The sequence below is a fragment of the Colius striatus genome, chromosome 1 (genome assembly GCF_028858725.1).
Source record: "Colius striatus isolate bColStr4 chromosome 1, bColStr4.1.hap1, whole genome shotgun sequence".
Taxonomy (NCBI): domain Eukaryota; kingdom Metazoa; phylum Chordata; class Aves; order Coliiformes; family Coliidae; genus Colius; species Colius striatus.
In genome coordinates this window covers 20,047,417-20,073,964 of record NC_084759.1, presented here as the reverse complement: position 1 = coordinate 20,073,964, position 26,548 = coordinate 20,047,417, and the positions used below count along the sequence as shown (strand labels likewise).

The following is a 26,548-nucleotide window of genomic DNA, read 5'->3' as shown; positions in this document are numbered from 1 at the left end:
AGAAAACATTATGCCTGATTGCCTGATTATATTAGGCACTGGTGAGGAAGAGTAGTATGGATGTGGTCACTTCTGAGCAGTAGGAACTGAATAGCAAGATATTTTTGCAACTGTTAAGTTCAGCTCTAGAGAAAGTCTCTGGATGAGTTTAAGTTGTCTTGACTTACGTATGGTATGCAAGAATGTACGTAACTGTGCAGTTGACCTGTTTTAAATGTTAGACCACCACTTGCTTCATGAGGTCACAGCAGAATTTGACACTGGATTTAGCCGTACATGGCTGTAGTCTCATGTCATGACTGCTTCAAAAGGAAGTAAATAAGAGACCTGAGAAAACAGAAAACAAAGCTGTCCTGCTGTACTTCCTGCATAGCAAGATAGCACTGTCATTTTTAACTTGGGAAGATTATACAGCTTCAAAGATTCTGTATGTGTGTATTTGTGCATGTTTCTGGTATTTGGGAAGAACAGGGACCTAGAAGACAATGTTGACTTAGGTGGACAATAAGTTTAATCTGTATTCTAGAAGCAAAACCAGCTTTGTGGGGAATGACTATATGAAGACATTGTACAGCTGTTTTGCAGTCTGTCTTATCTGTCTTATGTGTGAACTAGTATACAAATATTCAATGGCAAAAGCAACTGCAGTCCATCTAAAGCAGATGAACCTGTTGCCTTTTCCCATCTCTGAGCAGTTTGCTTTCAAGTGCTGGAACTCTTGGACTGGTGTACTGAAGGGTGTGATACTGGGGCTAGTGCTGATCAATGTTTTAATGAATAACCTGATGATCAGGTGGAGTATGCTCTCTGCAAGTTCACAGATGATTAAAAAACTGTGAGGAATGACTGATACATCTGAGGGTTATGATGCCATTCTCAGGGACCTTGACAAGCTGAAGAACTGAGCAGAGAGAAATCTTAAGTTCAAGAGGGAACAATGCAAAGTTTTGTGCCTGAGGAGTTAAAGCCCTGTGCACCAATAAGCAGTAGGGATTGTCAGGCTAGAAAGCTGCTCTGTCCAGAAGGTTCTTGGGGTCCTAGTGGCCAAACTGACCATGATCTGGTAATACATCCTAGTGGGGCAAAAAAAGGCCAGCAGTGTGCTGGGCTGCAGAATGAAAAGAACGTTGCCAGCAGGTCAATCTTTTTTCTCTGCTCAGCATTGGTGAGGCCACATTCAGGGTACTACGTATAGTTCTGGGATCCTCAGTATAAGATATAAACAAGATTAATGGAGACAGTCCAGTGCAGGGCCTCAAAGATGGTGAAGGCACTGGAACATGTTCCATGTGAAGGCTGGGAGTGCTCAGCCCAGACAATGGGTTCTTATCAATTTGTATAAATATGTAATAGAAATGAAAGAATCTGGCTGTTCCCCATAATGCTCAGTGACAGAACAAGGTGCAACAGGCAAACTACAACACATGCCATGTCCATCTGAACACAAAAACCCCCACCATTTTACTATAGTAAAGGTGATCCCAACACTAGAATGGCTTTCCCAGAGAGGTTGTGAAGTCTCTGTGGAAACCTGTAAAACTCAATTAGATGGCACGGTGCTCAGCAGCTTTCTCTGGATGACCATGCTTTAGTATTGGACTAGCCATTTTCCAGGTGATTTCAGGATTCTGTGGCTGAGGACAAATGTCTCTCTTCCCCACTACCCGGCCCCCCCCCCCGCAGCCTTCTCTTAAGTCTCATTCTGAAGGGCTGTCAACTGAAGTGATTTTTTTCTAAATAGGTTCTCTAATAGCATTTCTTTTTTCTACTACTGATTCTTTAGGGGTTTTTTTTTGCTTTTGTTCAGTTTTGGTTTGTTGGGGATTTGTGTTGTTGGGATTTTCTTTGGGGGGTGAGTAGACAGGAGAGGACATGGAAGTGCAGCTGTTTGGGAGTGAACAAAAGTGTTTTCCAAGAGAGTTCACACAATTGCAGCAATCTTCTCATGAATACATTAGCAGGTCAGGTTCTCTTCTTTGTGCAAAGTTACCTTGGGCTTAGAGAGCACTTAGTGCCCAGAAAGGGAACTGACTGTTGTGTTACAGACTTAAGTTGTTCTAATTGTGGTGAATTTAACAAACATTGAGCAAATAGGAAACTGTTTCTTACATAATCTATTACAATGCTTTGATAGGGATCCTTTCAAAACAGTTTGTCCCAGCTCATCAAATCGCTGAGAAACACACTATCCAAGACCCGTGTAGCTGAAACAAATAATAAATTGCAAATTCTTAAAACTGTGCTACATCATTAATATAGGGAATTAACTGCAGACAGTGAGTGTTTTGCAAAGATGTGTAGTACTGTACACTTCCTCTCCCATTATTACACAACTGAGCTAACAGCAATACTAATTATTAAAGAATCAGCTAACTGAGGAATAACATGGAAAAAAGACTGTGAAATGTAATTCAAAGGGGAAAAGATGATGTAATTTTGTAGGCTTAAAAAGAGGAATAAAAATAACTGAGTTTTAAATCCCCAGAGAAAAAGAGGAATGCCTTTAATAGCCTTTAAGGCTTTGCAGGAACCTTCCATTTGCCAGGTGCTTGACACCGAAGAAAGAAAAACATTTTTCTACTCCAGGTTGTTTTTAATAATACTTTGTGTGTCAAATAAGACAGTGAGCTTAAACTTCAGAGGAAGAAGTTTTAAAATGTAATTGGCATAGCAAGAGGAAATTTCAAACAGCAATAGTCTTCAAACAAAAATGCTCATTTGGGAGGGGGATCTAGGTCATTAAAGTTATTGGTATTATGTTTAACTCCGGTAAGAATTGTGTTGCTGTTATCAACATAGGATAGATTTGTAGGACTTCTCATAAATTTCTTCTAACTTTTTCATCTCCTCTGGGGAATTTGATCTGCATTTGCCATTCAAAGATGCTTCAAATTTTTAAAAAATATATATGGTATATTCATTTGCTGGGCTTTAGGCATAAACTGTAGCTGAACTTGATCCTCAGGGGTAATCTCTTAAAATGAAACTGTAGTAAAACTGGCTCTGTTATGCGTGAAGAGGTAGAGATGGTGTCTTCTGATGGGGTTAAGTCCTCCACTGTTACCATGTCTTAAATGGGCCACTGGCACAATGGAAGAAAATATATCCCTTGGGAGACAGTGAAGCTTGCAAAAATCAAACCAAATGGTTCTTGAAGAAAAAGCTTCATCGGCTAAAAGTTTTTCCAGAGACTGACAGATCTTATTATCTTCATTCACACTGACTGGAGTGTCAGTATGTCAACAGCAAGCAAAGCTTACTTGTCAGTGAAAGTAAATGTTGTTTGGAAGGCAGTTAACTCATGACTTCATTTATGAGATCTGAGATCTTGATTGCCCATCTCTGGTTTTCAAATACTCTTTTAAAGGACCTGGTTGTAATGATGTTCAGTGAGAGGCAGCAAAATGTTAAAGCTTAGGTAGAAGTGATTTTTTTTTTTTCAATAACAATGTAGAGTTTTATGATTTGTCTAGTTTTGATTACTCTTTGCTGGTTTCTACAGCAGATAGATGTGTTTGGCTTGGAATAGAAAAGTAGCAGAAAAGTATGTAACTTGCATGTTACAGCAGCAGATTGAATTATCTGCTGAGAAATCTGCCTTGAATTGAAATGCTTGTAATTGAGATGTGATGTTTCAGAAATACTTCTTTTATGACTTTATATGCTTAGGGAATGATGTTTTTGTTGATGTTTTCTGCAGGTGACAGTGACTGACTTGGTATGGGTTTGATGCCATATTAACAAGATTTGCATCAAGAAGCAGCAATTCATTGGCAGTGTATAAGTGCTTTAGAACTTAGAATTAATTGCGGGACATCAGAAGTAGTCCTGTCTTTAATTTCTCTCGTAGATGTAAGCACAATGAAGCAGGCATCTCCAGAGAGATGGTGGCATGAGGCTGAGCCTACATCCCTCATTGGGCTGCCTCAGGTTGTAGTTCTATTCTTTTGCTTGTGTTGCTGTTTCTACAGTGCTACTTGAGGTGATTGTGCTTGGATGTTGTCAGAGTGGAGTATTAATCTTCTCAACACATGTATCTGCAGAGCAAAAATGTAGCTTGAGCTTTTGTATTTGGAACTGAGAGAACAGTGAGTTGGTGCATTTAGAGAGTAGAAGCAGCACACACACACACCCTGGAGTAGTTGATGCTCGGGATCTGAGACTGCAGGATTTCTGCCTTACCTCACCAACAAACTTTGTGAGGTCATAGTAGCGAAAATTGTTGCTTTCAGTACATTGAGCAATAGTGGGACTGTAATGATGATGGTTAGGAACTGAAGAAAGACATAAACAAGGTCAGAAAAATGCATGTTCTTTAAAGAACTCCCCAACTGCAACAAAACTCCTGATTGTTTTCCCACTTGTACTCCTATTTCAAGTACTATGCAGAGTGAGAGGAGTGAGGACCTGAGCCCACGAACATCACTTTGAGAACAGTCATTAAAGGTTCTGAAGTGAACATAACCTTTGACTAGAGTGTGTTTGCTTGGATGTTGAAAGGGAGAGCAGAAGGTGGGAGAAGAGAAGGAAAAAAGCAGCCTGCAAAGAGCACCTGTTGCTAATTCTTACTGTGACTTTGTGACCTAGGTAATGAGAAGAGAGACAAGGAGACAGGAAATAAATAATCTCTGCAATCTGGTTGTAAGGCTGTAGTTTGGATGCTTCTGGCCTTCCAGCATCATTTGAAGGAGACATAACATAGCTCACAAAATGAACATCTGGAATATCTACTGAGTATTTCTGCCCCTAAGTCTCACATTATTGTTGCTGATTATTCTGCGCTATAGTTGAGAATATATTTATTTATTAAATCGAAGAAATGTCTTGTTGGCTTTCATTAGATAAGACCCATATTCTCATGACAGGAAATGGCAACATAATTCTGATTAAGACTATGCAAACCAATTTTAACATTAATTGGTCCCAAAGAAAATTATGGATGTGTTCTATCTTCCTATATGAGCATCTTATGCTTTCCCTCATCTGTCACCTACTAAATAATCAATGTTCATTCTGTTGTTCTATTTTTGACAACTCATGACAGCAGTATTCATCTCATGAGTTTGAAAATCATGAGAGAAAAACCTTTCTGGCAGCTTCAAAGTTTGCAGATAATTGAGGTGGGAGGAAGGTTTTGAGTTGCAGCATGACATGGTGGTGTCTTCACTCGAGACAAAGAATGCTGACATGATTAGAAATGACTGCCTAAACTGTCCAATGTGTGTGTAGGTATGTGTAAAGCCATCTTAGGACTTTTTCTTCTTATTAGTTTTCTTACAAACTTATTGACTGCTTTGCAAGAGCTAAGTAAACTTTCAAAATGCCACCAATTCTGTGTTGGAAAGACAATAGGAGGTCCTGCTCTGGCAGGGGGGTTGGACTTCAGTGATTTTTCAAGGTCCCTTCCAAACCTTAAGATTCTGTGAAGATTCTGAGATACGGGCAAGCTTTAGGAGAAGGCTGGTCTTAAATTTTGGTAATTATTTTGTCCTTTGAGTGAAAGAGGGATTTTCTGCTGGATGTTCTGACTGCTCTTCTCTTCTTGTTAATCAGCATCTTGAGCTATGACAGTTCCCAAGCCTCACTCTCATAGTTTAAATGATTCAAATGCATAGCTAGTGTTTAAAGAGGAGAAAAATTGCTGTTAATTCCAGTCACTTGTCTAGTCAACTGGGAACCAAAAAAGGCAAAGACTTGATTCTAATCCTAAGTGCATTGATGTCTCTAAAATGTCGTTGAATAAATTAGATGCATAAACTAAGATAAATATGCCAGATTCAGAGTGGTACAAGCAAGTAAGTAAGAAAGAGATACCTGTGAATCACTTACTTTCCTAGGATTATTTTTGTTAACACTAAAAAAGGTACTGTTTTGACTGATAGTTTGTTTTTTAAATGACACACGAGGCATGTTTCACTCTTTGCCATAGGTAACGAGTCAATTGCCTGATGGCCTGAACTTGAATGGTTACTGCTGTATAGTCAAACATTTCTTTGACTTAACTTCATCCCATGATTGTGACCATAGCTATACTTAAAATGACTTTCTTTTTTCTTGTGTATTTGAGATGAGGTAATCTCTGAAGTTGAATCACTATTCCAGTGTCCATTGTTATTCATGATTTGGCAAAATATTTTGGTTTTTGAAGGTATTTATGACAAATATTGGAGTAAATTTGTGTTGTGTATTTGAAATGTCTATACTTCTGTTCAGGTAACTCTTGAGTATTTGTTTTGTTTTTATACTGGATGGCCAGTTGGATGACTTCTTATATCCGTAACTGTGACTATGAATGAAAAATTTTTTTATGCACTGTTTAGCTACAATCACCTGAGCTTCCTATTTCTGTAACTGTTCTTTGTAGCCATTTCACTTACCCGCGTGTATTTGGAAAAAGTTGAAGGAAAGGCATGAACATAGCTGGAAGTGACTGACTTGTTTATTTTTCATTGGCAAATATTTAATAGGAAAAATACTGTCAGGATAAAAACTAATGTTTCTGCTCTGAGTACTGTTTACTGTAGCTGTCATTTAAAAAAATCGTTTATTGCCTTTGTGCATGTAGAACCTAGTATTTAGGTGACAAAAATGTTAGCATTTCACTTGGTGTCTTTCATAAAATGCAAGTGAAAAATCTGTCTCAAGCAGTGATGTGCTAACTCTTGCAAACCGTTGCAAGCAGTTCAGTATCAGTTTCTTCACTATACTACAGCACCTTGCCCAAACTACGATTGGTCTTCTCGATTTCTGAGAAGGAGCTTTCTGAATTGGAAAATTCACATTCCTTAGATACTGCACATGAAAAAACACTGTGCTGCTGGAACGTATGTTATTTTAGAAGAAAGGTAAAACTGTGGTTTGGAATACCTTCTGTTCCATGAGAAATTCATAGTACTCTGGTATATTTTTGTTTCCACAAGTGTTAGTGTGTTAACCCATATATTCTGGTCAAGTTCTAACTTGAACAATAACTTTCTTATCACTGAAACTTGCCTTACTTCTCTAGTAAATGTAATACTCTTCAGTTCCTATTCAGAGCTGTTGTGAAGATATCAGTGTGAATGCTAAAGGTTGCCAGGTTTTAACCCAGAGGTTACTGCAGTGAGGTCTTGCTTTTGACACTCAGTTGTAATTACTGGTGAGCCTTCTGGCTTGTAAAAAGAATTTTAGAAGCATAAATGTTGTCACCACTGTCTTCAAAAAAAATGTGTAGTTTTTCTGTTGGAGAGTTGTTTGTTTATTTGGTTGTTTTCTTTTGGGGGGAGAGTTGTTTGTTTGTTTTCTTTTTTTATTTCTTAGAATTGGGAGATGGTGTGTATTGGCCCTGAGTGTATGTACTCAGATCCCTCCAGCTTCCCACTGCAGTTTTAAGTTAACTTCGTAACTTAGCTATGAGCAAACTGATCTGTTTCAACACGGCTTATGTTGCATATGTAATATGATGTCTCTGACAGGTGTATAAAATCATTACTTGGTGCACATACTTCTGTATCTGGTAAGAACAATTCCTTAATATGATGAAGTGTGTAGGCTAACTGCATCTAAGTGTCTGCTCTCAACTGAAACTTCTCTCCAAAGCAAAGTTTGTGTCAGATACTCGATTTTTTTTTTGTTAGACGTCAGTAATGCAGTTTCTCCTGTTCAGGCCTTCTGGCATAATTAAACTTTTGACATAGTCCTCTTATTTCTTGCTGCTTCTTGCTTATTGTGTCACATACCCCTTTCCCGATTTCCTAGAACATTATGTTGCCTGGCAGGGAGTGACCAAATATTTCCTCTTCTGGTACTCCCTGATGGTCCATCAGACTGGGTGGAGGCCAAGGGTTTGGTGACTTTCTGCAACCTTGCAACTGGTTTGTAAAGGTTTCTGACTGCAAAGAGAAAAGCTCTCTAATTCCTTGCTCATGAAGCTGCAACTATAAGGAGATACTTTTTCTTTTCTGTGTTTTCCCAGTGGTTTGGAGAAGGTCACAAGGGAATAGGTAACTCTGCTCATGTTGATAATTTCTTACTATTCTGAATTTCCTTACCTGAATATTTGAAGAGTTAGAAAATATCTCTAAACTATTCCTAGGAGGAGAGAATTTAAGGATACTTGTAGCTTTCATTGGAACACTTACTTTAGTCCTGCAAATTTAATATTTGAGTTTCACTAATACCCAGATGCATAAATGTACAGAAGACGAGGGCCTTGAAAGGATATGTGGTGCTGCACTGTTTTCAGAAACAAGACTCTCCAAACAACTGTGATATTTCTCCTTTCATAAGATCCAGATAAGTCTTGTGCTCTGTCCCACAGGAGCAGCTTAAACATTGTGTTTTCGATTGTTAAAAGTAGTGGATATAAAATTACAGAGGCGAGGAACAGTGTGTTCTTCAAGCTGCTTAGTACTTCAGGGAGTTAACTTGACAAGAACTCTGGGCTTTAATGTATTGTAGTAACGTGCAGGATGCTGAACTGGTAAAATGGCTCTAGTTGAAGTTTCTGAAAGTCCTTAGTGTTGGTGGCAGCTGACTTAGAGTAAAAAAAAAAAAAAGTTCAACAGGAACGTAGCTGAATCCATACTTGGAAAAATCTGACCTTGCACTGCATGGAATGGTTAGGCCTGAACTTACTTCTTTGCTGGAAAGTCAAGGTAATTAAAAACAAAACTGAGGGAAATATAGTGAACCTGATTTGATTCAGCAGGCAGAGGGTAGGGAGAAAACTGGTTTTTCATTTATTCATGTTAGCAGAAAGATGAAGAGGCACTGGCTCCGGTGAGTTTTGCAGTTTTTGGCATGGCTCTGTGCCTGAAATGTGGCAAGATCTGTAGACCTGCCTTTAGCTGTATGAGTAAATCCCACCATATTGTGAAGGATAATCAAGTCTGCCCGATTGGTAGTGATTCAATAAAACAGCCATTCCTAATTGTAGATGTGATATAGCTTTGGGAGAGTTTAGACTTTCCTTTGCACATTGTGTGCAGGCAGCAGGAATAATTCTTTGCAGGATCTCTGATGTATTGCAGCCTGCAATTTGCTAACCGTCTGTGATACTTACCTGCAGATACAAAGCAATACTGAGCTCACTTGAAAAAATCTTCCTCTCTATGCCAGAAGTTCTCCTTAGTACTTCCTGGAAAAGGCAAGCTGAAAAATGTGTGAGTGATACGTAGACTTGCAAAGATACAGTCAAAAGCATTTCAGTGGGGGTTTGGGTGGGGTTTTTTGTTAGAGTTTTTTTCTGTAGCTGAACTGACATTCATAGATGTCAGTGTTTTGAACACCACCAGCAGGATTAAAATGGTGAAAACTTGGATTCTGCATTTACCTTTAGGCTTTTGTTGTGCTTTCTCTGAAAAATCAGATTTAGATAGCTCCACCCTTTTCTAGGAAGCAGCTTTGATACTTCCTTTTGGCATCTGTGTTGCCTTAAAGTTTCTTCTGCTCTTTTAAACTTACTTCTCCCATTGTATCTCAAAGAGATGATAGTGATAGATGTTGAGAAAGATAATGTTTTAAAAATCTTGTTTCTTCATATTCCCCTTGTCTTACTGTTTTCCATGTCATGGCACACACTTCGACTTTAAATTGCTCTGTCTCAGGTCTTGTGTCAAGCATCTCACTTGATAAAATATGCTTTGTGCATTTCTAGTATTGTTTTATTTATGCCTTACATTTTCCTTTTGTGTACAACATACAAAAACTCAAATTCCTACAGGGAACTCTTTTATCAGAGCTTCTAAACCTGTGTAGGGTGCTACCTGTGGTTATTTGACTATGTGGGATCTTGAAAGAGTTTGTGGGCCCTAGCAAGGAGTAAATGAAAAGTCGTCAAAATAAGCATGATGTAAGTGGGTCTCAAAATGAAGACTGGTGCTCACTGGACACAGGTGAAGATGTTTGATAACTCAAATGCCTATCATATTTCTGCAGAACAGCATCTTACTCAGAAGTGTGTGTTTCAGAGGTTACTGGGTGAAGAACTGATACATCCGGAGTGGAGTTGCAGGATTTGACAGCCTCTGGAGACTGGAAGGTCAGAACAACAGTTTTGCAGCTGGAGAGGCTGGTCTGGTATGGAGTCTGTAGGACAGAACCATTTGCTGTAGCTCACTTCTCTGTGGTCTCTTGCTTAGCTTTAGTGTTTCACCTGGTGAAGTGTTAAACTCGGAACTGTCTAGCCTAGGAAAGTGGAGAGTTGTTTTTGCAGATAGTATATTCAGTGTCCAAATAATTGCCAACTTTCTCCAAAACTTCATACCTCTACATTGCTCATCTTGCAAGTGAGGTACTTCCATATGTCTTGTTCCTGGGTTTGTACAGAAAGATCATCCAAGTCTGAGTTTTGTGATGAGTCTCTCATAACTGTGGGTCAGAGATTTTGTCTAAGATTTGGAAGGACTCCATACACTGCCTTAGTGGTATGGGTGTGTGTAGACTGAACTGTGGTGGCACTGAGATCACTACCCAATGACTGCATGTCTCAGCTTTGTTGAAGGATATTTGTGGGAACTTTGTGTATTGTTCTTCTCCCTCTCATCCTTCAATAAGTGTATTTAAAACTAACAGAGGTAGAAATCAGTTCACAAAATCAGCAGGGTTGATGTAGACAAGTTCTCTAAGACAAGATTTGATTCTATAATTTTTATAAATGGAAAGCAGCTGTACTATTGGATTTTCTGCTATTCAGATCAGGTCTTCAAAGATTGTTGAATACTGGTTGGTAAAGCAGGACCCAAAATGTGACCAAGTTTAGTCTTAAGACTTAGGGACAATCTCCAAAGCAACAAGCAGCTGCTTGATTTTTTGTTTTGGATACTCTGCAAAATGCTGGTTGTAGCTGTTAAGAAGTTCCAATTGCATCTCAGAAGGAATAAACAGAAAATACTTGTAAGCCATTCCCTTCAAGGTGTCTGACCCCATTGCTGTTAACCCCGGGTGCTTGTGACTATCCCTGCACTGCTGATGGGTGGAAAGTTTTGTTTTTTTTAAATACAGTTGGATTTTTGAGTCTAAGGAAGAAACATGGGCAAATCTGCTCTTTCATTTTCTCATGTCTTCTGATAATCAACATGTGTGGGCTGGAAATCTAAGCTGTTCAGGGATATTTTGTTAGGGCGAGCTTTTAAAAGCAACACAGAAGTAAGTTTTATTCTGCCCAAGTGAAAGAATCTTATGAATGTTTTTACTTAAATTGCTGAGCTCAGGAGTTCTTATCACGTTCATGGGACTTGGTTTTGTCTGGCTAGTTGAATGGGTGAAGTAAGTAGTGATGATTAAAGAAAAAATGGCTATGTAGCTCACTTCATGCTTGTTTACAACAATCCAGCTGTTCTGGGAGATAGTCCTGCTGTGCACCTAGTCAGTGAGAACCCTCTTGAGCTGTGTTGGGCATGCATACTCCTGAAAATGTACCTGGCGTGATCCTTGGTGATTTGCTGTCCTTTGATTGTCTGCTACTGATGGTAATGTGCCTTTGGTAGGTCAAAGATAGAATGAAGTAATTTCAGAATGGCTACTCAGTAGTTGAAAAACTTGACATTCGTTTTATGAAAGGTTCAGCACCTCCTTATATGGCAGTATTTAGAAACTTGGAGTTTTCCTTCTCCTCACGACAAGGTGATTATTCTTCATATTTTTAACATTTTTTAGATTTTTAATATGTCAAGTACTGTAACTTTTAGAGAGTATTGCATGGCTGTGTTTGAAACAGGTGACTACACATGATTCTCTTGTTTATGAAGAACTGTTTATATGGGAGTATGTGCAAGGTTCATACAGGTCATATAAACAAGAACCTGCACATGTTTTTTTTTTCTTCCTGTGACCCCTTAATGGTTTTTTTTTAATGCTGTGGCTAGCTTGGAGATCAATGTGGACAGGACACTGATATTGCCCTGGGACTGGCGTACCTCAGAAAAGCAGGGCCTGTTTGGCTGGAGGCTGTGGGACCAGCAGCTGCTCTCCGATATGCTGCTGTGGCAGCGAGTGTGCTGTGCTTGTGGAGGTCCTGTGCTGCGAGAAACTGGATGTGTTCAACAGTAGGATCTTACCTCCGCCTTTCTCTGCACAGTTTCTAACCTTTAACCAGTTGGTTTTAGGAAACATATGGGTCTTCAGTATGAGGGTTCTGATCATCTGTCAGGATGTTCCTATCAGAGAAGAGACTGCTTAATTTACATTCTTGGCTGGGAGTAGAACTGACCTGCCTAGTGCTGTGGGAGCTCCTTGGGCATTAGTGCCTACTGTCACTTACTAGATCACTACCTGGGTTTTTTTAAGCATTTTAACAACGATGTCCTGGTGAGTTTGGGGAATGTGATCTACCTCTGTCAGACCTGGTAATTTAAATTAAAGTGTGAATGAGGGAAGGTGGAGGACATTTTTCTAAACCATAGCCAGTGGTTGGAGGCCCTTTGAGAGTAACACAGTAGTTGTAGCCCTCCCCAAAGCCTTCCCTCCAGCTGATTTCAGCTGAAAATAGAAGAGCTGTTTAAACAGATTTTCAGTTCTTCATAAACCTTCTGTATAATTACTGGCGGTATCTGAATTATTTGTTTTGCTAATCCAAATGACTAAGTACCTAATCTATGGTGTGCTTAGTGGGGTCCCTGCCCATCTCGATTGTCCTAAGTGAAGACCTAATGTTCAAAGGAAACTCCACTTGATCATTATCTCCTCATGAACAACCTCAGAGTTGTTGGTTTAAAACAAAACTGTCTACTTCAAATTGCAAGTAGTAAATGACATCACATTAAACAGCTAAGTAGTCACATCCAAAAGAAATGGAGGCCCATTTACATGATAAAGGTAAGGAAATGTAGGGTTCAAGTTAAAAGTCTGCCCATAACACAACTTCTTGCTATATCATATCTTAAAGTTTTGGAGATCCTTGGAATGCTAAGAACGAGTTGTGACTAAAGGATGCAGTTCTAGTTTTCATTTTTCTGGCTTTGGTTTCTTCTTTCTTGTTGTTTTGATGGTATTATAGAAAATGGCAGTTAGTGGGAGTAGGGAAAAGGTAGTTTAGAAAGGTCAGAGTCCAGAAAACACATGGCAACAGCTTTTTTAGAGCTTTTGTGATTTACTGTAAGACTAAGCATTTAGGGACCTATTAAAAGCATGTATCCTGGACCCTATACCATATTCTTGGTCCGGAGAGCTCAGTATTAATGTTTTGATACAGTTGGGATCTCTTACAGTGTACAAAAAGTTCCACTGACTTGGAGCTCTGTTTTAATGTGTATTTGTGCCTATTAGCAAAGGTTGGCTCCTGATGTGCAGCTCATGGCTGTGCTGAAAGGGAAAAAAGCATTCCAGGAGCTCTGGCTGCTTCATAGGCATCTCTTGGGGTAAAGCCAGTGCTTGGTCTCTGTAGTCCTTTTGCTTTTTTTTCGATGGGTCACATGATGGCTGAAGTGTGGTTGGTAGCTTGGAAGAGGCCCATTTTAAAGTATGTAAAGCACAGCAATCTTTTGTGTACCTTGGCACACTAGAGTCAGACAAAAGTACTGTGTGAAGGCAGGGAAGAGACTGGGCATTTACTCTTGGTGCCAGGTGTCCCATGGTGCAGGTCTGTTGTTTCAGTGTGCCCTCCACCCAGTGCCGGTTTTCCTGGGCCCTCTTAATGTAGGTGGACTTACAGAGAGCCTGGGGAGCTTTGCTGAAAAGCAGAAGTTGCTGGGGTCACACCAGGGAGCTTTGAGAATAGAGAATGCAAGGGGGAAAAGGATTCCTTCAGCCTGCTTGGGAGATGAATTTTGCTCATTGTCAAAATACAGTTTCAAATTAGTTTGATTAACGTGTGACATCTTATTCTTCTCTGAGTCATCAAACTTTTTTGTGGATTTGTGTTGAAGAAAAGAACATTTTTCTTGAGGGACAGCAGCATGGATTCCCTAAGCTTTTGTTGTTGCTTGAAGGTGTGGAGCCCTTTTATTCAAACACTTAACTCTTTTCCTGTTTGGTGACTAATTAATTTGGTTGTATTCGTAACGATTAAACTATTTCAGTGCCTGTGCTGGAATTTCTCAGGGAGGATGAGTGTCATGGAATCATACAGACCATGGCTAGCTGTCCTGTAGAAATGCTGATACAGGATACTGCTGTCTCATTAAATGGTTGTACCAACATTTTAAAGGTGTAACAAGCTGTCTCTTTCACAGTCATTGTCTCTTGTTCTTGTCAGATTCTCCTCTGCTACAACCACAGTTTGCATTCCCTTTCTCTCCATATAGCTTTCCACCTTGTTCACGTTGTCTCTTTAGTTGATTTTTGGATGCTGGTCTTGCGTACCAGGCCGACAGACTGATCTGTTATGTTGTTGCCAATTTGCTGTTTCTAGGGGGAAATTGATTTTTTTTTTCTTAGCCAAGTATGTGCTGCTCAAATCAATATTTTACAACATGGTAGAGAGCAGGAACAGTGGCGGCAGCAGCAATTTAGCTGAAGGTGCAGCAAACAAACCCAGTGTGCATGCTTAGCATTCACAGTCCAAGTGCAGAAGGGGAGGATTGGAAGGAATTTGGGGTTTGGCCTGAGAACAAGAAAAGGATTAAAACACCAGTAAACTTACTTTAAGTTTTCTTTTTGAGGAAAAAAGAATGAACTGAGTGCAAAATGGAGTACAGTATGGTGTTTTATGTTGTGATGACTGAAGATCATAAAAAGACTTTCCTCTATTGTCAGGCCTAATTGGTGGCTGGCATTGATTAGTAGAAGTAAAGGAGTCTAGGGAAAGAAGACCAATGGGGAATTTTATTTAGTGGAAAGCTGCTGAACAAACGAGGACCTGTACATTCTAGTGGTTTTAAAGAAACAGCTTTCTGACTTTCAGTCTCTTAGAACTACAACTTGGATAGCACTGCACAGAGATCAACTTCTTTTAATCACTTGACTTAAGCTTTTAGTTGCCTTGATGCATTTTGATGTATAGATGTGAACCCAGGGTTTGTCTACAAAGTGATGATAATTCTTTCTCACGTGCTTAAATAATGAGGGCAAAATGACTCCTTTGAAAGATGATCAGTAGTATGGTTTGTTAGGAGTTCTTATAATGTGAGCTTTCGTCTTTGCCGTTTGTGCTGTGGTGCCAGTGATGTGAAAGAATATTCTGCTTTGGACTCTTTAGCAATGAAATCAGAGCATTATGAGAAGATCCTGTTGGAATGTCAAATATTAAGTACTAGCAGCATGAAGGCTGTATTTCTGAGTGTAATCCACTATACAGGACTATGGTTCATCTGTATTTAATGGTTAAATTTATGCAAGTTGGCATGTGTCTCCCAGGGTATCGCAAAATTGTGGAGTCTGCATGTGGTGTAGTCACACCTTAATTAGGAAGTAGAAGAATCTTGACAACAATGTGGAAAATCTAGTGCTGAAGTTGGTGGGCTGCAGGGGCACAATTACTGAGGCAGAAATGCTATCTCTGGAAGGAGACAGGCCGAGAATCTATTTCACGTTCTTGCTTTTCACAGTTCTGTGACTTTTCAAGGACCAATACAAGTAACTGGATGGCTTTGCATCTGTGATGCTTGTTTTGGAAGTCTGAACACCTGATTTGTGCTCCCAATTTGCAACAGAGATTTGAGACACTTGACCTTCCTGTAGTTGAGCTCTCTGTAAAATGAGGGTTATGTATGTGATGGTGTCTGTTCCCAAAGACTTTGCACTGCCAGGGACTGTATTCACATCTTGTTTGTTCCAGAATGGCTTTAGACAATGGAGCACTTCTGCAGATATGTGGATGGGAATCTGTCTTTTACAGTAATAGGAAATGAGCATCTGTAAACGAAGAATAGCTTTAATTTTAAGTTTAAAGGGATTAGGGACTAGCTACTGAATTTCAGAATTAGCTAGTGAGTTTTGAAAGACTGGTGATAGTCATAGATAGGAAAAAGAAATGCAGCAGCACAGTCTTGAAGTACAAAACGAGCTACTGTTTGGCTGTGGAACTACTTAAATATCTAACTGGCTTAGGTGCTGAAAGCAGTTTAGCTGCAGCTGCCACCAGCTTTTAACAGGATAAACTGCATGGTGGGAAGTCTAGACTTCTGTAGCCAGGCTGTGTGTATCTGCTCACCAATGTCTGCTGAGAAGAAATTGGCTCTCTGTATGTACCTTAACGGTAAGAGTCCTCCGTGTTAATTCTGTATCAATCTTTATGCAAAATGTTAACATCAACACTGGAAGATACAGTTCTATAGACTTGAAAATAATAGAGCTCTGATGATAAGCTGCTGGCATGAGTAAATGAAAAAAACATGCTTTTTCCTTCTAAGAAAGAAAGTTACATTTTTTTGCAGAGAGGAGTACTTTATGTGGCAAATACTTCAGCAACCCATTTGGAAGAAATTCCTCGTAAAACTTGTAGGAAAAAACCAAACTTATTGGCCTAAATATTGCATAGACTGGAAACTTGCTGAAGGACCTTAAGCAAAAAATAGTAGATGTGGCAGTAACTTGAGCTGCAGGGCAGGGAATGGTGCTTCTAGGGTAAGTATCAGACTCAGTTATATTAAATGTCTTTATTAATGATTTAAAGGAGGCAGCTAAACAGCTCATCAGTTAAATTCACAGCCTGATGCTAACTGGGGATTTTCTGCAAGCTCAGATAGAAAGAAAACATGGAGTACCAAGTATAGCATGGTTAGATCTTAGGAGACAGTATAAAGCTGGAAGAGATGTGTGTGTGTTTTAGTTGAGAGAACTGCCATATTTTAATATGGGAGGTTTGTTCAGCATGTTTTACCTAGCTGTATTAGTGTAATTAGTGTTGAATGCATGCTCATACTGAAGACTACGGGTAAGAACAGATCAGAGACTATTGTTAAGACCATGCTTCTCTAAACAGCAGTCTGGTTCTGCAATGGTGCTTGAGGGACTGTATCCCTTAGGATTTGCAACAAATGAGTATATTTATTACCTTATAAATCCAACTCCTTTTTAAAAAGTCTCTCACAAAGAGGTAGTTATCACAGTTTGTGCCTTGAGCTAAACTGCAGTTCCTCGTGTTGATACCTGGTGTTTAAGTAAACCACTCTCCTTCAAAATATTTATTAGTAAGTGGCTCAAACAAATTTTCTCCTATTCTGTTTGTAGAGAACTTGCTGGAGGAGGAAGAGAGGCCACTTATTTCCCCCTGATCTAAGTCCATGTGTGTAGGGGTGTGTGTCTGGTGTCTGTGGGATATTTCAGCAAAGCAAGTGAATGATCTCCAGTGTACTTTAACATTGCAACACACTTAAGCTGTGTAGGCAAGTAGGTGACATCATCATACTCTTCTGTGCTATGTTATGTAGAGTCAAGAGCACAGATACACTTTCAATAGGTCCCCTATTCACAACTTCATTAGCTTTCAGGGAACGGAGCAATTCTGGATCTAGTAGTGCTATACTTTTCAGTCTTGCCAAATACATTTTACTAGATGCTGTTGTAACTGATGCTTGATGTTATTGTAACTTGGAGAACACATTGTTTTATAAATGACATGAATAAAACATGTAATACTGAGGAAATCTAATATTAGCCATTTTTAAATTGGTTATTATAAAGAAAAGCTTAAGTTTTCTAATAGAAAACATTGGACAGTTCTCTCCATAAAGTCCACATATTTCTGCTGCTTGATTTAATGGAGATAATCAAGACAGATAAACATGACACAAATGACTTAACATTTGTCAGTACTGTTTTTAAATTAACTTTATATGTTCTTTGCAAAGCCTTCCACTCCCCCTATCAAATAATTCAATTATTTTGAGGACTTATTCCTATTAAATATTTCAAATTCCTAATTTGACATAATTTCCAGTATCATCACTTTACCTTTCCATTGGTTCAGAGATCTTCGATTTGAAAAACTGTCCAGTAATTTTTATCAGAACAGTCCTGTGATGCTGAGTTATGTCAGTACTGAAGAAGGGAAAATTCCTTCAGCTAACAGAGGATGGAACCTTGGTGGGCTCCAGCAGGAAACTTTGCATCAGGCAATTCATGAACTTCTGCCAAGAAGCCAGTCCTTGAAGAGGGATCCAGTGTAAATGATGGGTTTTGCACTGCTTGCAGTTCTTAAAGGATGGCTTGGCATTGTGAACCCTAATCACTGGATGCTTAATCACTAACATTTTCTGTGCGTATTGCCACAGAGCCATATCTGCACTAAAAGAAAAAATCTGGAGGATGGAGTGCTCACAAAGGTACTTAAATACAGAGAACAATGAGGGACAAGTGGTTTTGAGGGTATTTGGAAGAAGAGTGATGAGCAGCTGAAGGTAGCCCCGTGGTTTGTAGGCAAGATTTAATAGGCAAACCAGGAAGAATATTGAAAGTGAGATGAAACTTTATGATTGAACTCTGATCTCAGTTAATAGAGGCCTCTGAGAAGCATTGTTATTGCATTGGGAAGGTAAGGTTTGTGGCAGTAATAAGGATTGCAGTACCTGATGAAAGATTACAAGGCTTGGATTAAGAGTTCCTGTTATGTTGTCAGACCTGCAGGGTTAAGTATGACTCTTCTTTGAGAATCCAGTGTAGATTTGGGCTGAAGAATCTCAGGGTACTGCTTCATAACCTATTCATGATGAAAAAACATTTCTTGAAAAACCTTCTATAGTTCTGTATGTAGTTTGTACACTCATGTGGCAGTAGTAGACAAGAGAGATAAGAACTACCTCATACAGTGGTATTAATTACTTCAGTGGTATTAAGTATTTCAGTGCATGGGATCTACAGGGAGGTCCAATTTCTACAATCTGAGGCCTGTTGTAATGTGTTTGACCATCAATCAGAAGCAACAAGAGGGAGAACATGCAGTGTGAGTTGTATAGTAGACGTAACTTTTTCTGACGTGACCCATGGAGAACCAACACCATTTTCTTGACTTGTAGAATGAGATTTTTCATAGAATCATAAAATCATTTTTGGCACAATAGAAGTGTTTCTGTTGGAAAGGAGAAAAAAAAAAAAGGTTTTGGCATTAATTTATTGTCAAAATATCGTCTGTGCTCTTTGTGCAACAATATCCAGGTGACAACCTCTGAATCAGGTAACTGAGTTGGCAAGCCTCTGGGAGGAAAATTGTTTGAAATAGTAGGCCTACCACTTCTTACACTTCTTATGCTTACTATTCCTAGAAAGAGTAAGTCCTATCTAATTTCACTGGCTAGACGAGCGATTCTCCCATGACCTTTGCATGTCTAGATGAAAAGACTGTCACCTTATCCAACGGTAAAGAGAACTTATCCCATTGTACAAAGATAGTAACTATGCAAACCTTGATGCACTGAAGCTGCTGAACTGTAAAGGAAGTTCTCCACAGACTGTCACCTCTGCAGTGACTTTTTCCTTTTCTCCTGTATTGTTAATTCCATTTAGCTCAGCACCAGATACCTTGGGAAGGCTTGATGAAGTGCAAATACTTTGTCTGCAGTAGCTGGATTATCAGTTTTGTGATTACATTCAGATCTGTTGGCTAAGCTTTGCTAGCTAGTCAATCACTGGTTGCAAATTGGAGTCTTTGTTTTGGTGATGGCTGGGGTTTTGGTGTGTCAGGAGATAACTGTGAATATCAATAGCTGCGGATTTTATCACGGGAGATGTTGGGGGAAAAAATGCTTTTTTAATTTTTTTTAATAGTAACGTTTCTCTTAGACTTGCAATCTGAAGTAAATTCCAAATTATATTAACCCAGGCCTATCTCTGATTAATCTTATTAGCTTTTGATGAGTGTTTGGCAGCAATCCAGCAGTGAACATCTTTTTTTAAACTCAATTTCATAAACCATTTCTCTCTAACAAACGATATCATTGTCTGGAATTCAGCAAGTGGAATGCTCCTGAACAGCTGTTCTACTGCTACATGTATATCTTTTTATCAGCTTATTTAAGGGTTTTTACTTTCTTTCTGTGTTTTTCAGACCTCCGTGCTACACAAGTAGCATGAAGAACAAACATAATTTGAAAATCAAGTTCATGGTGTCTGTGTTTTTCATTCTGTATCCTGAAATAGAATAACTATAGTGATTCTTTGGATTGTTTTTTTTAAGTGGAATTTTAGGGTAGAGGATATATTCTATGTGGAGTAATCCATTTAGAAAAGAAACTAATAGCTGTGTGCGAGATAGTAAGTGCAGAAACAAGGCATGAAGTTGTCTGCTACTACAGGATTAGAAGTATTCTTTATGGCTGGTACCATGGTGCCTTTGGGGGAAAGTGCGTTGTGCAAGAAACTGGATGAATGATTTGAAGTCAAGAGAAGTGGTGATTCTTCCCAAATCATGACAAGATACCAATAATGGTTGGAACGGTCTTATTTCTTTTGCCCTGTCTCTCAACTTACATGTAACATTTAAACCCCGATATGATAAAATTACACCAATGCTACTTGTGGCAGTGGAAACAATTACGTGTACCTTTAAAAGCTAAGAAACTTCCATTTCTTCGTTTTGATTTTCCCTCTAGTTCTGTTTTATGCATAGTTGTTTGACAGCAGGTTAAAGAAACTATTTATTCTGAAATGTGCTGGAGAATTTCTATACAGCACTACAACTGGAAAGCTCGAGTCACCTTGCAATCTGGTTTGTCTAGCATTTGAAAATTATTATGGTTAAGGAAGATGACATTGAAGACTACTTAGACCATCCTAATATTTGGCTTCGTAGCCCATTTTTCGGGAAGTAATTCACTTGAATTATTCTCTAGAGGTTCAGGCATAAATCCTCTCTGGAAGTCAGCTGCAATAGCTACCCAGTCCCCTGAGGATGGCAGCCTCGTCATGTACACTGAATTACCAGGCACACTATTTATCTGAGAATGGTTTTACAGGCGAGAATTAATCTCTTTGCTCCTCCTGGCTGCGTCTCACCTTTTATTTCTTTGTTCTTATAGGATCTCTGAGCTGAACTCATATTTTTTTATCAAGTACTGTGTCTTTCATAGTATTTATGTATTAAGTATCGTCTTTGTAGAAGAAACAAATATAAATCTATTTTGAAATCAACTCTGAATTATCACTTAAAACATTGTAATGCTTCTCTGTGTTCTTCTTATTTGACCCCAACAATCTAGCTGTATTTTTCAAACATTTGAGCAAGAGCAACTTCTCAGTTTTGGAAGTCTCACAAAGCTATTTCTCGAGAGGTTTGATGCCAGGACACTATGATTCACCAAACCAATTTGAAAGGTTTTGTTGCTTTATTAAGATTTGTCCTTGCCACGTGTAGATTTAATATACTGTGGGGATGGGGTAGTTTTTCATTAACTAAAGACAACTAGCCTGCATCCTATGCAACCATTGATATGTAACCTCAGACATGGCTTGGCAGATACAACAACAATATACATACGTATATGAGGTGTAGATAAGCATTTTTTCCTCTTCCATTCCTGTGCTACACAGCAGAGTGTAACACCTGCAGAGGTAAGGGCAGTTGTGTCTTGACTGGGAATGCTTCAAATTTCCTTGGGGTTGGGTGGGTTTTTTTGAGTAATTAATAATTGCCTTCTCTGGATGACATGGGGGTAATGCTCTGTTTGCGTGGCAATGGGTCATCAAAAACAGTACATGAGCGAGTATCTGGTAAGGAGCCTGGACTACTCGAGCACTAAAACACCTTTCTGTTTTAAACGGAGTCAACAGAAGAAGAAAGGAAAAAGCAGGAATAGCCTGGTGAGTATGTGTGTTGCCTTGACCATTCCTTGTTCTCCCCAGTAATTTTCAGTATTTTCCACTTGATTCTTCTTATTCTGCCCTATGCCAATATGTGTTTTCAAGGAGTTTAAGGTTGGCTGTAGATGGGGTTTAAAGACTCTCTAATAAAGCTGTCTTTACACCTTGACTCTGTGAGGTGCTAAATGCTTCCTGTTAGATGCTAAGTGAGATGCTTCCTATAAGATGCTTTACACAGTGTAGGATTAGGATGTTAAATCAAGTTTATGCAGTGATGATCCTGTGATGATTTCATTCATAAGAAATAATGGCAAAAAGATCTGTACATTTTGAGATGGAAAAAAAGATACTCAAATTTGAGAGTAATTTCTAAGTGCTTACAATAGTGAAAATGAGTTTTGAGTCTGACTTCAAGTCTATGAAGGTATTGTGACAAGTTATTCACCATCAAAAGTATTGCTTGGTGTAAAAAAAAGGCAGAGTGAAGCGAAGTATTCAAGTGTCTGAGAGATTTGTGTGACTTGTCCTACTGTGTGGGATTTTTTGTACAATGTGTTGAGCATTAAAACCAGTATGTTGGTTCTTGCCTTGAAGGCAGGAGCATGTGCAGTAGAAGGCTTGGTTTGGATTTTTGGGATGGTTTGCAAACATGTGCACTAAAGGTCAAGATTGATGACCACTCTACTGAGGCGCTGAAGCAAGGAAATAGTGGATCTCTGGACAAATGTTTAAGAGCAGCCAACATTTACTGAAGAAAAATTAAGGCCCCACTTGAAACATAAGCATACAAGCAGGAATACATTCAGATGATGATAAAATTTATTCTGTGAGATGAGATTCAGCATGATACTCAGTGCCTTTGGAATACAACTCATACTCCACTAATGGCTCGACAACTTGTTTTTGGCATGCTTCTGACTTGAAGGCTTGAACCTGTTTCTTGGTTACAGACGGTGCATACTGCAGTCTGTAATGGGCAATTGACTACATGCACCGTCTTGAACAGCCATAAAGAGTTTAAGGTTATCCATTTGAAAGATGAGCTTTTGATGTATCTATTTCATACTGCTTTCTTGATGGTACTGGCATGGGCCCTATAATGTAGGACAAGCTAACATGGAGACACTTGCCACTCTATACCTGTCTTCAGGTGGGGCTTAACAACCTTTTGTTTTTAAACGATTTTTCACATAAATCCTTTATTTTGGAAATCAACTTTTTGTACTTTAGATTCAGACATAACTTTACTAGAAAAAAACCCTCAAATTTCTGAAGGAATTATTAGGAAGTTCTGATAGGCAGAGTTTCTTATTGCAAAATCCTTCTCAATATCTCAGTTTGTTTTTTAACAAATACAGAAAACATCAGTAAAACATTTCATTGCTCAAGAGTAATATAAAGGAGTATTTTAGTAGCACCTTGTAGGTTGCTTCCAAAGCAGAAATTCTGTTCTTAAACAAATATCAAATATTCCATTGGTTCTATGGTGAGATCTCTTCAGCATCTTGTGGTAGGCAGTACTGTGTGAACTGCAAGAAATTGTCTTGTTTGACAGAGCTTGCTGTTTAGGTGATATTTATTTCACAAAGTTACTTGCATTATGTTTTTTGGATTTAACCATACTACTATTCCTTTATATCTGGGAATTAAAATACATGGATCTAGTTACTTTATGAGTGTAAATGGACATTCAGAGCTTGGTATTTTTCATTTCCAATAAATGATGATGAGTTAAACATGTCCTGTTGGATTTGCTGACTTCCTGAAATTGTGTTCAAGTGGTTTGAGAGCTGTCAAAGTGATTTTGCTTTTGGCTTCCAATAATTTTGTTGCTGCAGCTTTATTCATTGCAAATCAATTTTGTAATGAAAACCCGTATAAACTGGTAAGGTAGAATGTGACTTGAAATTCTTGCCTTCCTACTTGTTACTGGAATTGGCTCTTAATATTATGTTGAGTTACAGGAGTGTAACAATTTTTGTGCAAGTTATTAATAGACTAGTGTAAGCAATTCTGCTTTTGCCTTTTTGAGGATCATGAAAATATCTTTGCTTTTAGTCTAATGAAAAAACTTCCAGCTCTTGTTGTACCCACAAGGAAGAAGGCTGTTGTGAAGTCTGCCTGGATTTTTTGACACACTGGATCCCGTTTCTTTGCAGTAGGGGCAGCTATGTGCTATAGAGTGAAATGCAGATAACTTGCTTGAATTTTATTGGAGCAGGGAAAAGGAATTTCAGGGACTGTTTTTTTTCTTTCACCTGAGTTGCACTTACTTCACAGTTGTAAAGCAGTCAGATTGAAGCACAAGCTATAATTTCAGTCTCCCTTCCTTTCTTCCACTACACTTAGCCCCCAAAAAATCTAGCCCCTAACAATCCAGAAGAGCCCCCTCAAGCATTGCAGTCTGAGTTAGATAGTAGGAAAAAACAGCATCTGTGCTTGAGAGATGGCCAAGATGGGACTGAATTATTACTAGAGGGTAAACATTATTTTGTTACCTTGAGGGAAATAACCCTCAGCAGAAGTGTTTTGCTTCCTAATTTGACCAATTTACACAATTTAATGTGTCTTTTGCCCTTGCTGTGACACTTGCATTCTCAGACACAGAAGGTCCCAGCAGCAAGGGGAGGGAAGGCAGCCAGGCAAGGGGAGGGATGCTCTGTGCCAGCTTCAGATATTGAGAAATGTGAGAACTGACATCTGTCTAAGACAATTCTTCTCAAACGCTGTGACACGTAGAGCAGCGCTCTGTGGGATTTAGCAAGAGGAATATGTTATGATCTAGTAACAGCTGGCTACAGATATGGATAGCAGGCCTGACAACACAAACAAAAGAAAGCTATGCCTAGGTCGCAACAGGGAAGGGAAAGAATGTATTGAATATACACTTGCTAAGCTAGCTACTGTTCCTAATACTTTTCTAATAATCTGTATAGGTAAAAATAAGTTGTTTGATTACTCCACTTTTTGCTCTTGGTTCATTGCAAGTATACATCCCAGCTCCCACCACTTCTTCCCCTACCAGCTCAAATGTTCACCAGCTTTTGGAATAACTTGATGGGGTGTTTTTCTCTAGATTTGAAAAAGAAAAATCTTCCTCTTTTGTTCTATGCTGAGATAATTAGATTGGCTTAATGAGGATCAAGATAGGGCATAACCTGTTAAAAATTAAATGTGAAGAGAGATTAGCCTAAATACCTTGTTGCCATCTAACTTTTTAGCTTATTTTTGTTTTGTACTGAAACATTCTACTAATTCTCTACCTGTTCTGTTGAAGTAAATTTCCAATATCATCATATTCGAACTAGTTGTCTTCCTTGAGCATGAGGAACAGCTTTGAATGGTGTGGAATATTAAAAAGACAGTGGTTTCCAATTTGAAAAAGTAATAAATTCTCTATAATAACAATCACCAATTCTTTCACAGAAACAGGGATATACTTATGGAATTAATGCATGCAGATGGTATGGGCCAGTAGAAAAAAAAAAGAGTACTAATAACAACTTCCATTCTGGAAATATTAATTAAGAACAACCTGTGAGACTGTTCAGTCTGGAAAAGAGTTCAGGGGTGTAAAAAGCTGTTTGAAAGAAAAACAGAGTGACTTTGTTCTCCTTGCCAAAAATGAAGACTTAAATTGTATTAATATGATCACACAAAATGCTGGAGGAAAATGTTAAACCAGGAGGCAGCCTGGACAAGAAATCATAGAATCATAGAATGATAGAAATCATAGAAATCTGGTGCATTTCTTAGTGCACTGAGAAATGTTGATACTGTCCATTCTTTATAGCCAAAGAACCAAGCCTGATGTTCCAACCAGGAGGTACTGTGTGACAAACTCCTTGTAGAGTTTGAAAGAAGCATAGTAAGGGTCCCATGAATCCAGCTTTGACCCCAGTTTTACAGTATAGAATGAGAAACTGTTCTCTTAGAAACTGGTGGTACGTGTATCCTAATTTCTGAGTATTCTATTATTCTGAGTTTCATCATACTGTTTCTAAGAGGGTTGGGAGGAGAGTGTGTGTACAGACAACAAAGTGGGCCCCCACCCCATCTTCACCTTTTCTTGTTCGTATCCAACTCAGGTAAGTTTGAAGATAGATGTGGCTTCACCAGATGATTCTGTCATGACTTTTGGTGTTCTGGGATTGTGTAAGGGTCAACTGAGTAGTCGGGCAACATGCTTCCTAAGAGTATGTTTCATCAAAGGCCCTGGAGCTGCAGGTAGATGCAATCAGGTGGCTATTCTGAGCTCTACTGAAAGGTTAAATGCTGCTGCTGAGAATTCATGCAACTGTGCAGGAATACTGCAGATGAGATAATTTTCTGACCTCTGGGACAATGTGCCTTGTATCTGGTGTTTCAGAGCCATGTGAAGTTGTGAAGCAGCTTAGTTAGTAAAATAAATAAATGACAATAGGAGCATCTTAGAAAGTTAGAGAAAAAAAGTGTATTCGGTATGTCACAGGCTCAGTGGTCTTAAACTGTGTGATGGGGCTGGATGAAACATCAGGCTTTGGATGAGGCATTGTTTCAGTGGAGCAGTTGCTCTGAATCCTCTGTTCTATTTGTGCAAAAATGGAAGTTGGACATCAAGCTGAAATATTACTTCTTTCAAGACAGTTCTGTGAACTTGCAATCTGTGTGTAGCTCTGATTTATAATCAAGGTTTCAATTTGGTTTGCAAATAAAACTTCTTTAGTCAAGAGAACAGAAAACCTGGGTGAAACATTGAGACATGACTACCTTCAGATGAATGTGAAAAACATTTGCCTGAGAACTGAAGAATAAGGAACATGTGCTTTAAGGATTGTAATTAGTTTTTATAAAATTTAGGAAGGATATTCCAGTAGGGGAAGTGAGGATCATAAATGCTTGTGGGGCTTTAGTCTGA

General features: G+C 38.8%; 1 protein-coding gene across 2 annotated transcripts in view; it reads left to right on the top strand.

Annotated features, from left to right (window-relative positions):
• The window catches only part of ATP8A2 (ATPase phospholipid transporting 8A2), a 291,601-nt gene that overhangs the window by 90,063 nt on the left and 174,990 nt on the right, over window positions 1-26,548 (top strand). The gene's annotated exons all lie outside the window — the stretch shown is intronic.